The 23,972-nt window shown below is 39.1% G+C and overlaps 1 protein-coding gene across 2 annotated transcripts in view; it reads left to right on the top strand.

Annotated features, from left to right (window-relative positions):
- LOC136441322 (retinoic acid receptor RXR-gamma-like) overlaps positions 1 to 23,972 on the top strand; it is a 73,002-nt gene that overhangs the window by 14,692 nt on the left and 34,338 nt on the right. The window contains exon 3 of one of the 2 annotated variants that reach the window (XM_066437554.1): positions 7,743 to 7,827. The gene's annotated coding sequence lies outside the window, so the exon portion shown is untranslated. Of the gene's footprint in view, positions 1 to 7,742; positions 7,828 to 11,544; positions 11,768 to 23,972 lie in introns of those variants that run through there. The other variant, XM_066437553.1, reaches the window with a different exon arrangement.

The raw sequence follows: 23,972 nt of genomic DNA, 5'->3' as shown, positions 1-23,972 counted from the left end.
TGTTGTATTTATATCCTTGTATGTTCCATGTGTTAAGTTAGACGACCTGTACCTAGCCCCTCGGGGCATGAATGCACAATAAAGGTCTTTCATTCATTAATCAGACATGACAGTCTACTATGTAGGTCACAGGGTCAATGGAAGAGGCTACTAATTCATGGGGAGGTGTTGTTTCTGGTCTCTGTGTTCTCGCAGTTATGATTTCCATTGAAGTGATCAATGGACACATGTAATGTTAATAAAAACCTTACTTACATGATTAATGAACTACAATTAAACCAAACATACAAGAAACTCAAATTGCCGACCGATGATGATGACGATGACAAGAAAATGAATATTTCATGGAGTCGTGAGGTCTTTGAACTCTTGTTCTGAAATTGGATTTGATTGGTACCCTGTCTTCGAGTGTTTTTCTTTTTCTTGAAACTGCCATTGGGAAGCATCATAAAGTGGCATCCGGTAATCTTCTGTCATAGGTGTACTAGTGTACAGCAGCCATTTACCTGGCAGCGTGACTGTTCAATTAGGAGATGAAAGGGCTGCCTGAGTTAGGACGATGCAGGAATATTATTACCTCTGCCGCGCTGTCTGATCCGTTGAGTCCAGAAAATTGTGTTTGGAGACTTCCGAGGAGACGGCTACGTTTTTGCCATGCAACTTATGTAGGAGGTATTTGCCTTCAACGTTAAATATGTTCTTGAAAAGGAAGAGGCCCCCTGGTATATGAATATGAATCAAAGTAAAAGGGTTTTGCTCCCCTTTCGTATGCTACTCAATTTCCTTGAAATGGATGTTCAGAGCTTAGGTTAGATTTGAAACACCATTGATGTAAGTCATCCCGTCAGTGTACTGTCTGATGTGTTTTGGTTATCTTCATGTGAGGTGAAGAAGCCTCGCTGTGTGATTAGTGTGGCGATCTCCGGTCCTGCCAGACAGGGCTTTGAAGGTCTTTGGATGTCCTTTTCTTTGAGGTGGACGAATTCATCTGTGTCTATGTGTGTCAAATATACTTTTGTCAAAACGTCAACATTGTTTAAAAACTCCCCAAAACATGCCTAAGTTACATGAAAATGATCAGTGTGCGGTGTGTGTGTCCAAGTTTGAAAAAAGACTGTTTCAGAATGCTAGAAAGTCAAATTTTTTTCGGGGTAACCGCCTAGATTTGTACCTTGTGCTCTTACTTTGATTTCTCTGCACAATAATGAATGCCCTCTACTGAAGTGTCTGGCACGAATGCTGTTTGAGACATAAGCTCATGAGACCGAAACATCACCAGAGGGTATGCATATCTACGCTCGTTCCTTCGTTCAGACCTTTGTAGTGTCTAGTGGCACGTATAGCAGCAAGTTTCCTTGCTGTTTCAGAAACAGGGCATTTTTTGTACAGGGAGGGATTGCTAGCCCTTCTCCCGTTACATGTTTGTGCTGGAGGCACCTCCTTGAACACACTACCCCCATTTATGTCCCTTCCAATGGATGGGGGCAGCCCCAACCAAGATGTCCAGACCCAGGATTGAACCGGGGTTTCTCGGTTAGCAACTAATTGGAACCAGGAGCTCAGCTTTGAGCCTGCTGGCTGTTGAACTATAGGGACGTTCCAATGCATGTCTACAGTGCATTGTAAACTCCAGCTCTCATTGCTTGATTTCTGCAAGATATGATACATGTACTACAGAACTTGTATCCGGCCAAATTGTTTGAATGCCTTTTTTTCTGTAATTTCAAAAACTTTTCTGCATATTGCAGTTGGTAGAAGGGTATTTCAAAAGCATGTAAATGTAAAAAGGTAATGGTGAAGGTAGTCCCATAGCCTTTTTGAGGCCGTAGGGGCAGTGGGCTGTTATCCACTGTGACTATATAGGGCATGGTCTTGGAGGGCCAAGCCCATCCTCCTAGTATAAACTGCCTTCCCCATGGACATAACATCTATCGTCTTACCTCTGCCTTAAACGGGGGTCCCGTGCTCGAGGAGGTGCCTCGAACACGTTAAACAGCCTCATTACCCTACACATTGGGTACCTGCCTGTGGCACTGGCTGCAAATACACCTGATATTATTATTTATTTAAATTGAACCTGTGACTCCTTAATCTCGTGTCTGCTAGCCTAGCCACTCGGCCATTTGCGCACAGTGGTGAGCCTAGAAACTTTTTCCCTTTCAAGAATCCATGACCTTTCTATGAGACTAGGACCACAGTTGAATTGTTATATTTGGCTGAGCTCCAGTCTCATCTGTTGGCCAATTCGGCAGATAGCTGCCTCGTGTTATGTCTGAAGGATCTGCACTTGTTTTGCCGTGGAGGCTCAAGCTAAAGACTGGTTGATTGTGCTTTGCAACTTTGATGCATTGGAAGTCATTATTGCTAGTGCCAGACAGTAATCGCCCATGTAGAGACACACTGATTCTAAAAGGACAACAAGCCTTTCCAGTAGCTTGCATGTCAGACGAGGGACAACAGCTGGAATCTAAACTTTCAACCTCCTAGTCCAGTAACAGGTACACTACAACAATCACATGCATACCTCTTGTGATCTCCAAGCAGATGTAAGGATGTCATCATCATCATCATTTACTGGTTTCTGCATTTGCAATAAAAGTGAAAGGATATGGGCTCATTTTTAGTCTTTAAATATTGTTTTTTTGCAAGATTTATTACTCTCTTCTATTAGGCCACACCAATTTAATTCCTTAGTTAACGGATTTTTATTTTTAATTTTTATATAATAGCAACAAAAAAATTAATGAAAACAGAAGGCTGGGGTGAAAACTTGCACCCGACCCTGTTCACTCCCTGATACTGTGTGCACCAAGTCCAAAGTAAAAAACATTCCTCTGAGATTCTGTTTTCATGTTGTTTTTCCAATCTAGCATTTTTAAATATTTTTTTTATTCCGTTAACCAAGAAAATGAATTGGTGTGGCCTTATTGCTCTTTTTTATGAATTCATTTCCTCTTATCCCCACACAAATTGATGTCCTATTAGAAAAGGCCATAGAAATGCTGTTGAAAAAGCTGAAAAACCCCCACAACAATTTAGGCTTCAAGCGATTTATCTGCTTGGAGATTGCCCCACTTGAACTTGCTTAATAGGCAATAGAAGCAGGTGTGACGCAGGAGACAGTGAAATTGATGGGCTGGGATCAGCAATCAGTTATCTTTTCAAATCATGTAGCTGTGAAGGTAGCAATTTTCAAGAAACTTGAACATGCAGGGAAATTGGATCGGTCTCACCACAACACCGATGGTAAAGATTGCCATTTCTAGAGGATTGTCGTTGTACAATGGGGACCCTGCAGTCACATGCTCCGGCATTGAAGGGTTAATTGCTTGTCTGAGATCAACAAAACGGTATGTTATTTCCTTCCAGCTCCTTCTTTAAGATTCTCGAAGCGTATGTCCTTGTCTCCTTTCTGTAGGTCAGTCAGTGTCTTCATCACTTCAGAAAATCAGAAGTAAATATCTGTGGTTCAGGAACGTCAAGTCACTTTGGCTTCATTTTGTGCGCTTCACTTGGCTGACCTTAGCTATCACTATCAGCCTATCACCTACATGTATATATATGCAAGGAGGTTTGAATAGGCTCCTTGGTCTATATACATGTATATGTGTATAACAGTAAGGTGGTTGAGCAAACTTGTATGAATTGGGGAGATCACATGGTTACTTAGCATGCTTCTCTGACTCTTTTTGTATTAGAATATGGAACATGGAATGCACAAAACTTGGGAGCAATAACAGAGCAAACTTAGATTTAAAAACGCTAGGTGCGAATTGGTTTATTGGTTTATTGCGATAACCTTTAGTCGACTTACGACTAATCTTCCAGGGTTCAACACAAAAAAAAGTATACAAACACAGACATATATACAGTGGATCAGTTCCAATCCATTATGAATATGAGCAATTTTTCGATTAACAAAAAGAGGCAGGGCAGAGTACTGTAAATGCATTTAAGTTCGCATGGTTTTAATTTTGCGTTAGGGAGAAAATGGAGTGTTTGTGGTTGTTTTAAGTTCGTGTTTGAGACAATAGTAGATAAGGGGGTAGGAGGGCAAAAAAATTGTGCTGGTTTTAATTTCACGTCGAAGAACTTGCTGCGAAAACCGCAAACATAAAACCACCGCAAACATTTCTGCATTTACAGTAGTCTTTAAAAGAATATTGTCATTGTTAAACTGTGCGTGATATATAATGTACTTGGACCTGTTTCTATAAAACTGTCAAAATCCCATCAGTCATTATATTTCACTGCTACTTTTATGGCCATTCTATTGTTCTTACTCAGGCTGCCCGGACTTGCACTCATGATATGACGATGATGCGATGAGGTGTTGATTATATGGCAACTGAAAGCATGAGTTTATGAGTTTATTGAGAAAATCCATTAGTGATGTGCCCTTAGGCACACCACTAGTCTTCCTGGACTTCTAATTTGACATCACATTTTAATCTCCAAGCAGAGGTTGGTGGGGAATATTGTAACCGTTTTATCATATGCCCCGTTTTTCGTCAGCTATGATTGTGACCGTTTTATCATATGCCCCGTTTTTCGTCAGCTATGATAGTTGACGAAAAACGGGGCATATGATGAAACGTTCACAATCTTCCCCACCAACCTCTGCTTGGAGGGTAATAACATGTGTCACTTATTGCTCGTGGTCTGTAATCAGTCCCTTCTCTATAGCGGCCACCTGTCCATCTATTAAGTGGCCAGTTTTGGCCAGTCCCTTGAGTAACCGCTATAGACAGGTTTGACTGTATGTAGGTAGCTTAGACAAAAATGTTTTCGATGAAATGCAAATCATGCAAAAAGGGGAAAAGTTTGCATAATCAATGAGAAAATTCTATCATACTGCAGTTTTTTCAATGACGTTTGAATGGCAGATAGCTTTAGACGTCAGGACAAAGTGGTGCAGGTTTGGGCTCCCTAACATGCAATTTTGGTACTGCAGGTGCATCTCTGTAAAAAATATACCGAAGAGAATAACTGAAGAAAAGAAAAACAGACTCATAAACTCAAATGCCATAAGAAGCCATTCTATATCCAAACAGCAGATATGTACTAGGTTTTATTGCTGTCCAGCATACCTGTTTAGTTTATGGTCAATTCAAGTGAAGCAAATATTAACAGCAGCTACATTCAGTTATACAGGGCTCGAAATTCATTTTTGGAAATAGGTGCACTGGTGCACCCAACCAAAAAAATTAGGTGCACAGAGAGAATTTTGGGTGCACCATAAAATAAAGTTGAATGTCAGCAAAACATAATTACATAGTTTAACACTCTTAAGAACATCAATCTGTAATTCTATATCTAACTTTGAAATTTAAAACAAGTAATGCATAAAGTACAACTTTTACGAAAGTTTATACTGCTTTTTCTGATACTTACATTTCAAGAATATTCTGTATACTAGTGTACAACTAGTGCCTTTACTTTATAGCCTACAAAAATATCTAGGTGCACTGATGCACCTACAGTCAAAAATTAGGTGCACAGCTCCAAGTTTGGGTGCACACAGGTGCACATGCACCCAGTATTTCGAGCCCTGGTTATACAATGTGGTCTTAAACTGAGTGACTCATGTCTTTCTGCCACTCAAAGGTCAGTGTCTTCAAGTGTCTCACCGTTCCTTTGTCCTCTCAGCACCTGTGTCCTTGGTGTGATATTTAGGAACTTGATAAGACCTGTTTGCCCACAAATTCCAACCTTTAAAGCATCTACATGTAAACCACAGTCCCTTACTGTATAAGATTACTGTGAATGTGACATGTTTAAATCAATATGGACAAAAAGAGATATGATATTTGAATGTGTACTGTGTGCACCACTGTAGACAGTGTATTATCTACGTAACAAAGGATACTGTGACTAACGGACAGCTACTTTTTGTACATTCAAGGACATTCTGTGACCTCACGTGTAACCTTTTGCACATGTCCTTTGTATGACACAAGAACTTGATAAGATCTGTTTTTCTCCAATCTACAACCTTTATGGAAACCTCAATATAAGGTACAGTAACTGCTTATCAAGGTAACTAGAAACTGGTTTACTGCGGAAAACATGTACTGTGTGCGGCACTGGAGATGAAAATAACACCTTTAACATTCATGACTAACAAACAGCCATATTTTGGACATTCAAGGACATTCTGCCAGCTCAAAGGTCGGTGTCTTAAGGTGCCTTACTGGTATTACTATTACCTTTGTACTCCCAGCACCTGTGTCCTTGATGGGATGCTGGATCTCAGTAAAACCTGTTTTCCCACAACCTCCAACCTTTGCTACATCTTACCCCAGTCCCTTACTGCAAAAGATCACTGTGATGTGTGGAAATCAACATGGACAAAAAAAGATATGTTTTGAACGTGTGCTGTGTGCAACACTGCAGCCGGTGTGTGATGTAAATAACATGGCATGTTTATGACTTACACACAGCAACATTTTGTATATTCAAGGACATTCTGTGACTCATGTGTAACTTTATGCAGTTGTCCATCTCGTAAATGGTCGTTGCCATTTCAAACGGTTTCAAACGTTTCGAAAGAAGCAAAAACGACTATGTCAAGCAACCGTGTTACACTTTAATTGCAAATGTACCACAGTATTGTAATAAATTGAAAGTGTGAAGAAAATCATCCAAAAAAATAAAGTGACCGCCTCAGGTTTGAACCCAAGTCAAAAAGCACAATCCCTAACCAACTATGCCAAAAAGCATCACAGTGCAGATAGAGAGAGTGCTAATACACTTAAAATGACTGAGCGTGCAAAATACAAAATGTATGCTTATACATACAGTACACGTAAAAGATGACGACAACGTCTAAACCTAGAGATGGTCCCTTTCTGCATATCAAGATAACAAGAAACTCAGGTTTGATATCACAGTTGCAAATCAGTACCAAAGGAAAGGGAATGATACATTTTGAATGTGTAAGTTGTGTGCAACGCAGTGACAGTGCGTGATTTGAAGAAGACCCGAGATTTACGACAAAACAAGCAGCTACGTTTTTTTTAATCTTTAGTACATTCAAACGTGCTATCGACTCACGAGTAAAAAGGATGTGACAGTCATCTACGCAGATCTTGTCTTGATGTCCTTCGATGGCATTGCACATGTACTCATCAGTTACTTGGTAGCTACATGTTATGAATAATAAAACATTTTTCTTTGACATCATCTTCCAACCTACAAGACCTCAAACTCAAAGCATGGATTGCTAATTTCACTGCATAATGATAAAGCTGAAATTATGTAGCCTTAAATCCAGTCGTGAACGCTATTAAAGATACTACCTACTCTGTTTCACCTCTGCTCAGGTATTGCATTCATGGCTGGACTTTAAGTAAACATGTGAATCAACCTAAAGAAGAAGATTGAGTGCTCAAATGGACGTATCTAGTAATTCATTCTTTCATGAGTGATATAGTCCTACTTCGTCATGGTTTCCATCAGGCCAGCCCTGCAGCAAGGACATTATAATGCCAAGGACATTATAATGTCCTTGAAATGTCCTTGGTTATACAAGCTGGGCCAATTAGCAGAGGTTAGGCTCCAGCTTGCTACCTTGTGTTATGATAAACAAGTACCTGGACTTAGATGGAAACAGGTTCTAAAGTAAAGAAATTGTTATTCATGGTAAAGAGGGTACCAAGCACCTTAGCCCACACTGCAAACACGGAGGTTTGTGTCCTACAGACTCTTGTTCAAGACTGTTTTGTGATGTTTTCTTGCAGTGGGAGCTGTAGACCGTTGCCATCAGCTTGAGAACTTGAGGGCGGAGAACTTGGAGGGTTCCCAATAGACAAATCACATCAACAGGTAACTGTAATTCACTTTATCTTCACGGTAACAAAATTTCACGGTGTAAGGAAAACAGACATTTTCACTGAACTTTAACTTCACGGTGGCGGCAAGTGATCTACAGAATGGATGTGTGAAGGAATCATAAATAATTTCAACAGGTTTTTCACGGTGATGATTATTATTAAAGTTCACGGTACAGAGGTGACCGTGAAAACAGTGAACATAAAGTTACAGTGAAAGAAACAAGAATTACAGTATTGGTCTACTGATATTCTTGGACTTGTCGGGTATAATATTGATAAGATGTTTTTAAAACATTTTCAATGATTTATCTATAATAGTTGTTTCTGACCTAAGACATTGGTGGATTTTTTGTAGCTCCCTGTATAATATGCATATGATGTTTCGTTAATTTCCTTAATATATATTCATAGTCTTTACGACACACTTCCATACATAAAGCACTGATATTCTCCAATATCCTTTTGAACTGATATATGACAAGTATGGTAGGTCCACGGAAGCTTAATATATAAATTTAGACATTATCATTCCTTTATTATTGTTATCATTTATCATATTGTATCTTATGACAATAGCAAATTCAACAGTTTTGTTTTTCGTGAGAAAATATCCATTGGATAGAAACATATGTACCTTTATGGCTTTATGAATATTTCATACACATATACATTGTATACTCCTATGAATGTTTATAACAATATGCTTGTCAGGCACACTTTAATTGTACCCATTGTCATGCCACCATATATAGATGTGCTAAAATGCAGGAAATTCCATAACACAGTTTACAGTTGGAATAGCTATTACCGTAGCAACAGAAAACAATCATGTATTTCTGGACGTCTTGTGCAACAATTAGTTGTTTATTTTTGTCCTTCTACTCTGGAACAAGAATTAAGGGACTAAAGGTTAGCTGACTAGCATTTCTTCCTGAGCTCTGTTGTTTGGATCAACCCTTGTTCTCAGTAGATTGAAAGGTCATACTGTAGGGCTGGAAATACTGCTGGTATATGCAGGTTACATGAGGTGAAACTCCAGCCTTTTTGTTTGAACCTTTGCTTATTCATGATACGCTCAAATCGGCCTGTAGGCAGCTTTTTACTTAGGGCATCAGGGAACAGGTGAGGGTCACACAAAATGTAACGTCCATTTTTTTTTTTTTTTTTTTTAATCTTTGTTTATTCATGATACGCTCAAATCGGCCTGTAGACAGCTTTTTATTTAGGTCATCAGGGAACAGGTGAGGGTCACACAAAATGTAACGTCCAGTTTTGTTGTTGTTTAAATCTTTGTTTATTCATGATAAGCTCAAATTGGCCTACAGACCGCTTTTTATTGAGGTCACCGAGCTATTGACCTCCTCCACCCATGTGCAAGCATGTCCAACCCCCAGATGATGGGGAACAGAAGACGTTAAACTGGATAGTAAGTGTGAGTGAGTGTCATGAAGGGAGAGTTAAGGCCACACCGATTTTATTTGTTGATTCTCAGATTTTTTCAGGAAAAAATTGGAGGGACAGGGCGGAGAAAAAATAAGAATAACATTTTTTGCAAATAGTCTGGGGTGAAGATAAGGGTTTATATAACATAAAGATTAAGAGGATTATTCAAGTTTCAGCTTTGTATGAATCATTTTATGCAATGCACCCCTTTCTTTCATCTAGTACTATAATTTCAGTAACAAAATTTTGCCATGTAATATATGGATTGATATTGGGAGATAGTTTTAATAGATGAAAAATTATAACTTTAATGATCAATGTGACCACACTTTTTAGGTATGTGCAGGCCTTTATAATCAATTTTGGTGGCTATTGAGTTGTACAACTGTACAAAAGATAAAATCGTGAGTGAAAATTTTTTTTTTTTCAAAATGGGTAAACCGGAAAGGCTATTCTGAGAAGCAAAAAAAAAAGAATTGGTGTAGCCTAAGGGCCAGACAAAATGTGACAAAGATACAGATGATATCATTAAAGCCCTAAGCTGTGCAGGTATTTCTGATGTCTGTCTACCTGCATCTTACCTGTACTGGACCATGATTATACCCACCTGTGACACTAGTGCGCTGTATGACCAGTGGTGGCCCCAAAAATACCTTCATATTACATTAAGTTCATCATCACATTTGTGGTATTTTGTATCTAATATTTAGGAGGGAATGAGAGGTTTTCACAGTGTTTCAAATCCGTGGGTGAAACAATTCTGTAGTGCAGTAGTCATACAAAGGAGACTTGTTCGCAACATCGTGAATTTGCGGTGGAGAGGTCATTGCAAAACTGCAAATAAAGAACAAACACATACAGAAGTTTTAAGATTAACAATAGCAGATTACGTGTGCACAAGCCTCTAGTAATATTTCAAAACAATTTTTTTTTATAGACTAATAGAGAACAAAGATGCAGGTAAAACCTGTCTAGTGTAGAATTGCTAAATGTTATTTGCCCATATGCAGGTATGCTGAAAAAGGTATTTCGAGCCCAGTACTGCAACTGTTAATCTTCTAACTTGAAGGTTGAATAGTTATTGTCTAAACTTTGCCAAGACATCTGTTGGACTAATATACTATTTTTAACTGGTACCTTAAGTTCATTATGATTGAAGTTGAATATATGTGTACATTGTACCTCAATCTTTTTGCAAGAAAGCAAAGTCAACACAGACAAAGTTTGATGCAGAGCAAGTTGAGCCTAAAAGCTTAATGTGTATGGAATCCGATATAACGTTACCGGTAGTGTACAAAAGTTTATCTTCATAATGTCAAGTTCCATGATCACAGATGAACTTCCATTCGAACATTTGACTTTGGTCTCGAGTTTAGGATGTATTCATTATTTTTTGGCAGAAGTCTTTGCTATATAATACTGTATTATCATTGTGTAAGTTTTAAGCATATGCAAAACATGTGGTCACAACTAAATTTTGAACTTTCACTTTGATAGTGGCATCCTCTGGTCTTGTGACACTTTTATAGAAGAAGTTGGTGGCAAATTATATAAAGGTCATCAATTTATCGTAATGGAATTCCATACTGACATTGATAGCTATTATCTATTACCATAACTACTTGGGCATTTTCTTATGTTTACTACATGTAAATTCTGAAATCTAAAAATAGTCATAAAACATTGTCTTAGCCAGTGCAGTAGCCATTCTTAGTGTGTGGCAAACCAGACACACTATCCTCCACAGTTGTTGCTACTTTCACTCCCCACACAATAGAACCTGACATCTGAGAAGGTCATAGCGACTCTTAAAGAAGACCACATGTCTGAAGTACATTACTGGAGGTGTCCAGCCAAGCGATTGCTGATAAGTCTTGCTGATAAGTCTTACGACTTGTACGTCAGTCCCCTTACGTTTACCCTTTGCTTGTGTTGTTGTCTTTGGACAATTAAAAATTTGTGGCCAGGAGGCCTGGGTGCATTGTTTGGTCTGTCCGGTTGGATAGTTACATTGGCTGACTGCCCACAACCTACGACCTTGAGGAGCTCATAAATTAGGTCATACCAACTTGAACAATTACTGGGGGTGATCAAAATAAGTACACAATCTGTTTATGATTCATTCTTTTAGCAGTATTGTCTTAAATGTTCAAGCCTTACAGTATGTTTCCTTATTTCTGATTACTACTTAGCTGTGAAAGGATTTACGGTGTTTGATTAGAAGAGTGGTAAGGTGACGCCAACTCCCCCTAAGTCCTCGAGAAGTTGGGCTGATCCAGGCCTTGTGCAACCCAAGCAGGGTACGTTTGGGTCAGACGGATAGATTTAGGCAGTTCTAAACATGACAATGCCCTTCGCTTGTGACTAAATTCGTTCAGAACCTGTCACAGAGACCTTTGCCACCACTTGGAACACACTGACAGTAGAGGAGCTACCCGACAGTAGAGGAGCTACCCGAATGGTGTGGTTTTCCGACCTTTGCTTCAAAGGTAGGCTGTTTACAGTTTCTCGTGAAACGTAGAAAAACGACATTCAAATAGACACGTTAGGGATGGAGGTATTTCGTGGTCATGTAGCGCCGACATATCAACGTACAGCCTACCATTTGTTGTAGGTTTGGCGGAAGTTTTGATACAACAGTCAATTGACGTAGATTACTGCTGTTAAAGTACCTCGGTGGTTATGCTAAGTGACGGAGTACCTATACATGGGACACGGCAGGGTCGTTAACAGCCAGATGTCTGCTTACTGGAGAGATTCATGTTCACACACACGTTCACCAGCCTGGGGGATGGGTGGGGGGCATCATCATGACTGTATTGTGTGGTGATTTGAGGACATGATAGTAACCTACATGCATGATCAGCATTTGTACTTGAACAAGTGTGTATGGGGGGAGGGGCAAGTGTGATATTCCATGAAGAGTATTTTCATGTTTTCCATGGTCTCATCCTTTGTTCAGTCAGACTCGAAGCCTGATTTGGTAGCTAATAGTGAAATCCATCTTCACTACAGCTCACTTTAATAACCTTAGCACACTGGGTCAATCTTATTCTCCTCGATAAGTGTGCAGGGTTCTTTTAGATGCAGAGTTTTAAAGTGTTATTCACTTTTAGTTAGAATATGTGCTATTTGAATGAGTATCTTTAATGTACTTGTTGTACATTGTATATATCAAATTTTTGTATCAATCATTGTGTTTGGGTCCATCTGTTAAACATGTCGCTTACTGTTAATCATGCGGTACGTGTAGATGCCAGAGAAATACTTGAGTGGGTTTTTTTTGCCATTAGATCGTCCACATTGTCAATAGCTATATAAGTGTGCATTTAAATGTGCTTTACCAGTGCATCTATCATGTACAAGTACTAGGATTATAGACAGTGTAGATTTATAATGATTTATTGAACCTTAGCTGGGGTAAAAGGTATTAATAAGCAAAATTTAATTAGGAATATGATACCTCTTCTCAATTTTCTATAGTAAAATTAACAAAAAGTCGATTTGTTATGTTCTTTAATAGGAAAGTTTATTGCAAATTCCTGCCAGTAGGCTAATTGCAAGTACATGTACATGTAACACAGAGTGGACGGACAGATAATGATGAACAATTTAACATATGACTACTCTAGTCTTAACTACTGATACTAAGTTCTAATTTATTGGGTTCAGCTTCTTTTTGCGAGACAGTGGAAGACGAATGATCCTCCTTTTTCTGTAATGTGTGGGTTTTGTGATGTTAAGAGGAGAGTAGTTTTCTTTTCGTCTGAAAACATGGAGAAAAGTCATACATGTGCTTAATGATAATCAACTTACTGCTGTTTTGTGGCCTTGGGAAAGGCATGAGCACTTAACATGAATTTCCTCACATCACATGACTCGGGTGAAAATGAGGACCTAGGTTTGGATCTCCAGGATAGGATGTTAAATGATACTATAACTTGTATAAGATTTAAATGCAGAAATGTTTGTGGTGGTCTTATGTTGGCGGTTTTCGCCGTGAACTGCACTGTTTACAGCGAACTTAAAACCACCGCGAAAAGTGTTTCCATTATGTTACTGTAGAGCTGCTATTGTTTCAAACTTGAACTTGAAACAGCCGTGAACACACATTTTCTCTCTACCGCAAAATTAAATCCCCGCAAACTTAAATGCATTTTACAGTAATGGCTAGAATTTTATGTGACATGAAAAATGTCATTGTTTAACAATCACAGCTAACACTTTTCATGCACTATCAAACAACCTGCATTCATCACCAACATTTCCTTGTTTTTCCTATAATCCCATATTTCATGTCAACAAACATACTGCATACACATATGTATGGTACATGTGAGTTGAATATTTAATCTTAGGGACAGGTTGGCTTGCCAACCCAAAAATGTCCAAGTGGAAATCAATATTTGTTCATCTCAAGGACGTATGCAAATGAGGTCCAAAATAGGTCCTTCTTTGTTAATTTGTAGCCCCTATACAATGTAGATAGCATTACAAACATTTGTTGGATGTTTTTTTCCAAAGGGATGTAAATTGGGGTCCTGTGTACCTTAAGCAGGTGAAGGGCTCCTTGTAAAAATATACCCTGGTAACTGAAACAGCAAGGAAACTTACTACCCTGTACAATTGTGTTCCACTTGAGGCACTACAAATACAATGGTCTGACCGAACGAACAAAGGTGTGAAAAGTATAATGACAGTGTGACACTTGTTTCAGGTGGGGTTGGGATTGGAGTCAATCATAGTAAATCTCAAGTCTGGATTTAGAACAACAGTGAACTGTGTGTAAGCCAAGTTTGGGAACAAATTTAAACAGTTGGACCAGTGCAGTTTAGGTGTAGGTTAAGACATCAGAAACACCTGCACAGATCCAAATATACACGTACCTGCATTAATCAGCCTAGATTATATCAATATATGGGTTTAACTTTGAGCCTTGCAGGTGTTGATGTACATGTACTAAACTCTAGTGACCTTACATTGCGTGCACAGTCCCCCAGAGCTATGACCTTTCTGAGAGACCTAATAGTTTGGGAACAAAGAATTCCCCACTAGTTGTACCACAGTGCTATATAGGTACAGGTGGACATCGGAAATACAAATGATAATGTACCTCCAAATCTACCAGAACTAACCACATCTATTTTGAACCCTGTCTGTTCTAATGTACCAAAATGCAGTGACCTAGCTTTTGGACGTGCCTGGAAGGGGCCTGGAGGTGTGACCTTTCGAGAGACCTCTTCAGGTCTTGGCCGGTGAGATCTGAAGTCCTTGAAGTTATAATATATAACTAAGTACAGCAAATCGGATTTCTTTTCTAGACCCGGCATCAGCCAAAGTTGTTGAGGTGATAATCCTATTGTTGTAAGGATTTTCTTAGGTGTTAGTTACAGTTACATGTCCAGAAAAGTCCCACAGTTTTGAGCTTGAGGAATCGACAGTTCAGTTTTGAATTTTTCCTACATACCAAATGGCTCATTATGATATGTACCTTGATAACAGTTCTAGCATGGAAAGTTAAAGCCAAAGAATAATAAGAGACATTAAATGGTTAACCTTCCCTCTACTGCCTAAGTCTGTAACCAATAGATCTAGACTATTGGGTGTCAAACGGCTTCTTCAGTGTGCTAAAGGTTAAAACATATTATCTGGTTGTGTTTTGTATATCTGTTTAGATTACAAACCATCTTGTGCTTGGCTTTAGGCTATGTCAAAGCATGTTGGTCTTCTTGAGCCCTTGAACTGCATGTTTTGCCAATCCATGACATACCGTGCTGTGCTAACTGAAGTTGAGGTGTATGGTTTTGGTTATGCGGTGATGATGTTGTGACCGCTGGATTTGCAGTCGCTTCCAAGTTTAAGCTATACAAGCGGTTATGCGCAGCACACAAAGCACAGTTACCACAAGTGTGTTATTCCCCAAGCTTTCGGTCGGGGGGCTAGGAGTGGCTACGGTTTTGAACATCTCTCTCCCTCCACCTCTGCTACAGAACGCACCATGGTGTCGCTGTCCCGCCCTGTTTAACATCGAAAAATCATTTGGCAAATAGTTTTACTGCCTGGGATTCACGCCCACCTACATGTACAAAAACTGCCGTGTCAGAGTAATTAGATTTAAAAGGGTTGAAGGTCCCGTTCTGTAGAAGTCAGGTGGAGGGAGTGAGATGTTAAAAATTGCGGTCTCTCCTAGCCCCTCAACTGAAATTCAAACCTCTGCTTGGAGAATATGAGTGTGTTAACAAAAGTCCACTTGTAATCTTTCTGGCTGAAGACTTGATTGGGTGTCACAATGTAACATGTGTCAAGCTGTGGTTGCAAGAGCCCCTTGACAGCAGTTTCAGAGTAGATGTGACAACACTCAGCAGTTTGACTTGTTAGGAAAGTAGGGACACTTCTGTGAAGTACTCTGCACATACAGGCTAAAAGTGGATCGCTCTTCAGGATTTAAACCTATTTCAGGCATGGAAATACCCTATATCTTGAGATTTGCACAGTGGTTTCTATGTTTGCACTTTTCACTGTAAACCTCTCCACTGCAAAATCATCACAGCATGAAGGATACAGATATTATGTCAGTACATGTATTATGCAAGTACTGTACTGTGTGGCTTTCGCATTAGTTTCAACACCACAAACACCTCCTTGCATGTACATGTGTATTTGATTTACAGTATGCATCTGGAACCCACAATATGCCTGGCACAAACTGAAATTCATAAGTCACAGTGCAGACAAGAATTGCAATTTTGAAGCAGAAATACAAAAAAAAAGGAATCTACGACTGCTAATTTTTATAACAGTCTAACCCTCTTTTCAATCGTGCTTGTGTTTCTTAAAAAAAACAGATAGTGGTATATGCGGTGCCAATTGTACAAATGTACATGATTTGGATTGGTCATAAGCTACGTCTAGTAAAATGTGTTTACTCTGAGAGGATGTTAGAGTCCCCGGTAATTAATCAAGTGATAAAGTTGGCTCTTTGGTGAACACTGTGGCTTATCTAACCTTTACTGATGCAAATCCTCATCCAATCTCCTAGAAAACTGAAGTCAGCCAAAGCCCTGTATGTATTGAGGAAGATTAACCACTGAATGATACTTTTGGCAACTTCCCCAGATACTAAATCCTCGCTGGTGTCGCCAGTCGGTATTTTCACAGCCGATAGGCTGTGCCCAGAATTTTATAAATCTTCGTGGGCGTCTTCATGGTTCTGGATATCAGGCTTATACCGGTGCAGAATTTTGGAGTATGATGGTGCATTATGATATAAAACCACCCAAGGCGCCGCCCCAGGCTTTCTTCACGGTGGTTGAAGCTAAAGCATGCCAAAAATAATTACTCAAGCAACTGGATAAAATTTTGAAATTGACTATTTCAAAATTTTATCCAGTTGCTTGTTAATGAGTAAATATTTTTGGCGTATCTTACTACCTGGATGTCCAACTTTCATCAACGTATTATGAAACTAAAGCATTTTGCCTTTTTCTACTACAAAAGGATGCTTTGTCTTTAGTGTTAAGCTTTACATTTTCTGTAGAGGTGCATTTTTGAAAATGAGTGATAGTGCTGGGATTACAGTAGGTGTGAGTACACCTTTGTTCCATTCTTTAGGGAGATCCTAGCAGCGCTATGTCATGGTCAGCAGCCTACAGTTAAGTCCTATTGCAATACTGTAAAATGCATTTCAGTTTGCGGTGGTTTCAATGTGTTCACTGGGTACTGTAAATGCAGAAATGTTCGTGGTGGTTTTATGTTCGCGGTTTTCTCGGCGACGTTTCACTGTGTGACCTTAAAACCACTGCAAACATTTTTGTCCAATACTGTAACAGTATACGACAATAGTGCTACTGTGAACTTAAAACCACCACAAACATTTTCGCCTAAAGGTGTAAAATGAAAACCATGCGAACTTAAATGCTTTTACACTAATTACAGTAACGTCTTCACTGCAAACTGAAAACCACAGCGGAAATACTTGTTTTGGCCTGCCTACCGCCTTGTTTCAACCGCAAACTTAAAACTACCACAAACACTCCATTTTCTTAGCCTCCGTTGCAGGCTCTGAACCGGCTTTTTTGGGGGCTAAATAATACACTTTTTGCAGCCAACCGGTAACTATCAGCCTACCCTGTAACTATCAGCCGGCTGATAGTTACAGGGTTGGCTGATAGTTACCGGTTGGCTGCAAAAAGTGTATTAATTAGCCCCCAAAAAGCCGGTTCAGAGCCTGCAACGGAGGCTACCATTTTCTCCCTAGTGAACTTACATTGTAAAGGCATGTATACTAGTAGTATGCCTGGTGACATTACTTTTCTAGCCGCGTTATGTTTTACTCACATGAGTTTAAACTATGTACAGTACATCAAATCTTATGCGTAATGATTGAGAGTTGGAATTGCATACAAAACACAGGCTGATTGCAAATCTATAACTATGATTTTCCATTAGTCGATCATGAGATTTTTAATGAACTATCTACATGTATTTTCAGTTTATGTGCACATGGCTTGCTATTATCGAGGGAATAGCATATGAATATTATCATTTTACATGTTAAACTTAAAGTCAAAATTTATTAGCTTAGAGGTAGGTGGGTATTGGTCGTGAAACGTAGGTCAAATTTGATAATGGGCCATCTAGCGGCTTTCTGAGGTACTGGAACGGAACTTCCGGTTTTGATATCTCATGTTCTGGATATGCTATATGGTCCAGGTTACACACAAAAATCATACAAAAGTCATGTACATGTACACATATTACATGTACCCAGTTCATGGACCAGTGCAGGTTAGGTGCAGGTAGGCATTAGAAGTACCTGATTGCCAGTGATAGGTGTAACTCCAATTTTACCCGCACTAACCTGTATTTACAGGTGGTACAAAAATGTATTTCAAACCCTGGTAACTTGATTGAAATACCTGCACAACTCCAATTATATAAAAATGTATTTCAAACTCCAAGGTAACTTACAGCCTGATTGATGAGAATGTCTGCTTGCTCTAACACAGTCTTTTTCATCTCTTTTCTCAACTCATTTCAGTAATGGAGATACATGTGTACCTTGTGAACTTAACACCATTTTGAAGCATGAGAAATTAATATCTTTTGACAAGAAAATAGTGGATAGCGCTATTAACTATACTTAATCATTCATGAGTTGCAAACTTAACCAAAGGTCAACATCTCTGAGTCTGTACTGGTACAGTAACTGTAGTGTTTACTGTAAAGTACTGTAACTCTGGCTGCTTTTTGAGGTTGGACAGTAATAAACTAAAATCCCATGACCTCATACCAAATGATGTTTAACTTTTTGAGTGACATATCGTAATGTTTCTCATTGGTTTTGAAAATATGGTACTCATTTCCATAAATTATATAAGTCGATTATCTTCTCTACCTAAATAACAGAAACTGTTCAAAGAATAAAAGTCTTATCTTAGCATTGAAGGCTATTACAGCATTTAATAATGTTCACATCAGAAGAGATGCAGGAATACAGGCTGAATGCTTTGGGAAGGCATTGTTGGAAAGGAGCTTCTGGTTTTGGATTAGGGAACATACTTTTTTACTTAAGTATGATGTCAGTCAATACATAGACGTTACACGACATATTAACATTTTAATACGAATGTTGTCTATTGTCATGAAACCCCACACAATTCAGCCTCTGGCTGCCATGTTGTGGATTGCTGTTTGATTGATTGATTGAATCGTATAAACCATTATTATTATTATAACCCTGCACCCGACCAAGGAGGTTATATAGACCTGACATACAAATGTAAGAAAGTGAGCAAGGAAAGACAAAATGGCATTGAAATAGCAAACAAAATTTGATATATGGGTGGGGATGTCTGACTATTTCAAACATCGCAGACATGTTAGAATATAGGTTGGACAGTTACTGTCAAACTGACATTTTGTCTGCAATTTTTTTCATGGAAAAGACCTCAGGCTTCTGCTGAATTGTCTAACAATTTTATTTCATGTATTACCTTTGCTAAGAAGGTTATGTTTTTGTGTGTGTGTGTGTTTGTCTGTCTGTCTGTCAAAGGAGGTGTTATCAAACCTCCTTGGTCTGTCTGTCTGTGAACAGCATAACTTGTGAAGTCCTGGATTGATCTTTATGATATTTTGGTACATTGGTAGGTGTTGGCAAAATGAAGAAAATAATGGATTATGGGACCCCCGATGACTTTTTATGGTACTGCAGCAGTACGTCTGGTGTAATTTTCTATCTCGTGTTCTAGACATGCCATAGGGTTTATGATATTTCAAAGGTGGATACTGAGCTCTTGCGCCCTAGAAGACTGCACGTTAGTTTGGGCCCGTTTTTTTAACTGCTGCATGGGGCCTTATTTTGTTTGAAACTTTGGAAGCAAATAGTTTGTCATGTAACCAGAGTTCACATATCTTCAGAATATAGCAACCATTCTTCTTCTGAGTCACCGGTCCAGAACAAAAAGCATGTAGGTCTGCCTGAGGGGTGATTTTTTCCTCAGTCAGGTTATGTTTGCTCTAAGTAGTTAACACAGCAAAACACTTTAAGGGATCAGACACCTTCTTTCTTGCACCTACTTGAACTAATTAAAGATGACATCTTTCTTAGAATAATGTCTTGGAGGATCACCAAGTCACCTTGGCCTTCTGACCTCCAGTCAGCACTAGTTGGCAGGACATGGGTGTGTGTGTGTGCAGTATGGGTGAGAAAACCACCATCTGGCTTGTATTGTACAGTACTATCTCTTGTTAAAGGCAACCAAAGCAATATTAGGGCTGAAAAAATGGAAATAAAAAAAACTTAAATCTTTATGGTAGTGACACTCTCTAACACTGTTTTATCACATTTGCATAATAACTTCACAAAAACGAGCCACACAATGATTCCTGAGTTCTCACATCACACCGACGTCATATTTTTGCATCATGGATGTCGCTTTACATTGTGATAGTGACAGTCACCACGAAAACCGCGAACATATAACCACCGCGAACGTTTCTGTATTTACAGTACTGTAAACTGACTAATACCAAACCTATAGGTCCCTTTTATGTACATGTAACAGCCACACCCTGTTATGTTGAGGTCGAAATCTGACAAAAAAGAGAGACAGATAATTCCAACCCTCAGGAGCATACTGTAAATGCAGAAATGTTTGCGGTGGCTTTAAGTTCGCGGGTTTCACCGTGAACTTAAAACCACCACAACCATTTTTGTCCAATACTCACGGTAGCAGTATGTGACCTAGCACGAAATAAAAACCATGATGTGAACTTAAATGCATTTACAGTAGTTGGAAACACTTTTTTATCAGCGGAAGCAAAATTTCTAAATGCCTCTCCTGAAGCCTTTCATTTTCAAGGTGCTGATCATGTGAATTGCTTGCTTTTAGACTTCAAAGCTTCTGCAAGGAATGTCAAAGGCATCATTTGGTAAAGTAGCATGCCTGAGGGTATATATTTAAGTACATGTATGGTATTCAACTAAAGGGCAAGGTCGGAAAGACACATACCACAGATGGCCTGTGTGGCCGTTTCGCATACCCCGAATAGGCCAAATGCCTAGGAAAAAAAATGTTGTGTTTCTGGCTACCCGACCGACCCTAGCAAAAGACCCCCAACCCTAGCCTTTTCTTTTTGGTTGTCGACCGCTGGTGAGGGACATAAAATTCTCGATCGAACTTGAGTGATGAAAAGCAGCGTGCAAAATATCTGCTTGCGCAGTTGAGCAGTTGCGCATATCAACGATATTTTGATTGCTACAAGTTATTTCTAAACCCAGGTTGCGCAGTGCGCTACCTAAATTTTGGGCCCGAGAACTCGATTTTGCGGTAATTATTTGCACCAGTAAAAAGAAGAAAAAAAAGTGAAACCCTACCTACCGACCCTAATTTTTTCTGGTCCGTAATAGGAAACACAACATTTTTTTCCTAGGCCAAACCCAAGTGGGACAACTGGAGCAGAGTGCACAATAATGGACAGCACGACAATCCTTGTTGCTTCTTTGAAGTTGAACTTTCCTGCAGCAAGTAAGAAAAAATACATGTAGGTGTCAAGATACTGTACATGATACATTGTATATCTAGCAGGCATAGTACAACTGCACATGTATACATATATGAAATTAAATGTATTTACAATACAGTTGTCCAGTCTAATAATAAATCCTAATAGTATGCAAATTGCACAAATGTACCTTTTGCCAGATGACTATTTCAGTCAAGAAGTGCAGGAGTAGAATGAGCCTCAACAATAATTGACACATCAAACAGCAGGGTTATGTGCCTTCTAACACTCTTATATAGGTTTACGGTGCAATAAAAGCAGGACTGGTAGTCTGTGTGAAATCTGCCAATTCCATGCGCCGAGGGTGGTACTGTAAAGCAAGTGTTGCTTGTGACACCTTCATTTTGCTGCTCAAACCTCCTTCACATTGTTATGCTGGATTTGGGAAGGGTTTTTGACATGGATTTTGGTGAACTACCATAGTCAAATTTGATTTGTTTTTTTCCCCAGAATGACTCAAAGTCAAACTACATTTAAAAAAAAGAAACCTTCGCAAATTGAATTGAAATCTCACCAAACTAATTCATCTTAATCCAATTTAATAAATCCTTCCCAAATCCAATTTAACAAACCCCAATGTGAACGTGGTTGCATGTACAAATGTACACATACTTTACATCCATGTACAATGTAGGTTAAGTCTGCTTTCTCCAAGTTCAAGCAAATACCAGCATGATTGTCATAGATAAATGACCTAACGTAGGAGCAGACACACTGTCGTATAATTGCCATCTTTAGGCACCTGGCCTGTCACGAAGTGATAGCTGGGTACATGATTTATATAGGTTAGTGACCCAGGTTCAATATTTTGATGCTCAGTTGGATCTGTAATGAAATATTTGTTGTGTAGTGAGCTGGAAGTGTTAGTGTCTCAGCTACATCATGTACATGTAGGTTTTCATTCGACTGTGCACATCATCATCATTCGCGAGCATCAGGAACTGATGCATAGCGGCTACAGGCTACGGCTTACTGTGCACATGTAAGAGCAAATTTGAACTGAGATACATGATTGTCATAGATAAATGGCCTCAACAACAGCTCCAGACACACTGTCGTATAGTTGCCAACCTAAGGCACCTGGCCTTTTACCTAGCAATAGCTCATTGTACATGATATATATGTTATTGACCCAGGTTCGCTATTTTGATGCTTGGTTGGATCTGTAGTGAAATATTTGTTGCTCGTTGAGATGGAAATGGTTGTGTCGCAGCTTGGTTTTCACTGGACAGGTAAGAGCAATGAACTGAGATGCTTGATACTTAGAGTACCTGAAAACAGGTGCGAATTAATTCTTGCCGCAGGAAACACTGTGGCTGTCTTATAAGATAAGATTCAGTTCCTCTGCAAAGTCATGGGATTTATCGTGAAACAGCACTGGGAGCATTTATACTATAAGTCCTTCACCTGATTCTGTGTAATACATTGTACAACGTACATCATGTTGCATGGTTCTTGTTTGAAACTGTTCCATTGATGACGTCATATTAGTCGCATCGATTCAGAGTACCATTACCAAACTCTAATGTGTATGTAGTTTTTTCTATAACATGCTGTATTGAACAATAGCCAAGAATGGAGACCATTACTGAAATAGGCTATAATGCTCTACAATGTAATAGTGCTCCAGTTCAGTGCCTGATCAGTGGTTCAAAGATGCCAAGTGTTAATATTGCATCTTGAGATTAGGTAGTAATGGGCAGGAGTCTTAAAAAGCTTGGAGGCCGGTCAGTCTTTCACCGATGTCTCTGACCACACTGTCTGTGAGCCTGCTCCAGGTGCTGACTGCTGTGTGTGTGCCCTTCTCTGATGATGCTTAGCAACACCTACATTTTGTAAAACTAAAAGTCAGTTCTCTTTTTCATTTTATACATCACCGATTCAACCTCGTACCGTGGTGAGGCACCGATTATCATGAGATTATACATAATGTATATAGGGACATGGGTTACATTTCATTTTATTCAATTCAAAATGGATTTACCAGACAGGTACATTTTGTATACATGTAGTTATCAGAAATTCAGAAGTGTAGTTCCATCCTACATTCATACTATACAGTACCTTATTTATGTAGGACATTGCTGCCTTTTGCTGATAAAGCATATTCTTCAATCATGTTACATACTGAACTGTAAATTAATGCAGAAATGTTTGCAGTTTTTGCGGCGACCTTTTAACCGCGAACTTAAAGCACCACAAACATTTTTGTCCGATACTGTTAGCAGTATGTGACTATAGTGCTGCTGCGAACTTAAAACCACCACAAACACTCCATTTTCGCAAAACAAAAACCACATGAACTTAAATGCATTTACAGCATTTCGAAATACCATTTTCTTTTGCATTGGTGTTAGAAACGTGGTGAATCCAAGATGGCCAAAACCATCCACGTGGACGGCCTAATTAAGCTACAGCTTTCATTCTTTGAAAATGAATGTTCACATTATTCTGTATGGAGTGTTTGAGAAAAAGGAATTAGGTTTTGCGTAAAGCATTCACGGTGGATTAGATTCAGGAGGTTTTCTTGAAGGCTTTGTTAGGTCTGATTATCTATCTAGTTTTCCAGACTTTCCAAAAAAGGGGAAAGCTATGCCACCTTGGCAAAGGTTTGCACTCTTTGGAAAG

The sequence above is a fragment of the Branchiostoma lanceolatum genome, chromosome 9 (genome assembly GCF_035083965.1).
Source record: "Branchiostoma lanceolatum isolate klBraLanc5 chromosome 9, klBraLanc5.hap2, whole genome shotgun sequence".
In the NCBI taxonomy this organism is placed as follows: Eukaryota; Metazoa; Chordata; class Leptocardii; order Amphioxiformes; family Branchiostomatidae; genus Branchiostoma; species Branchiostoma lanceolatum.
The sequence above is the reverse complement of the archived record's forward strand: the minus strand, read 5'-3'. Positions and strand labels throughout refer to the sequence as shown.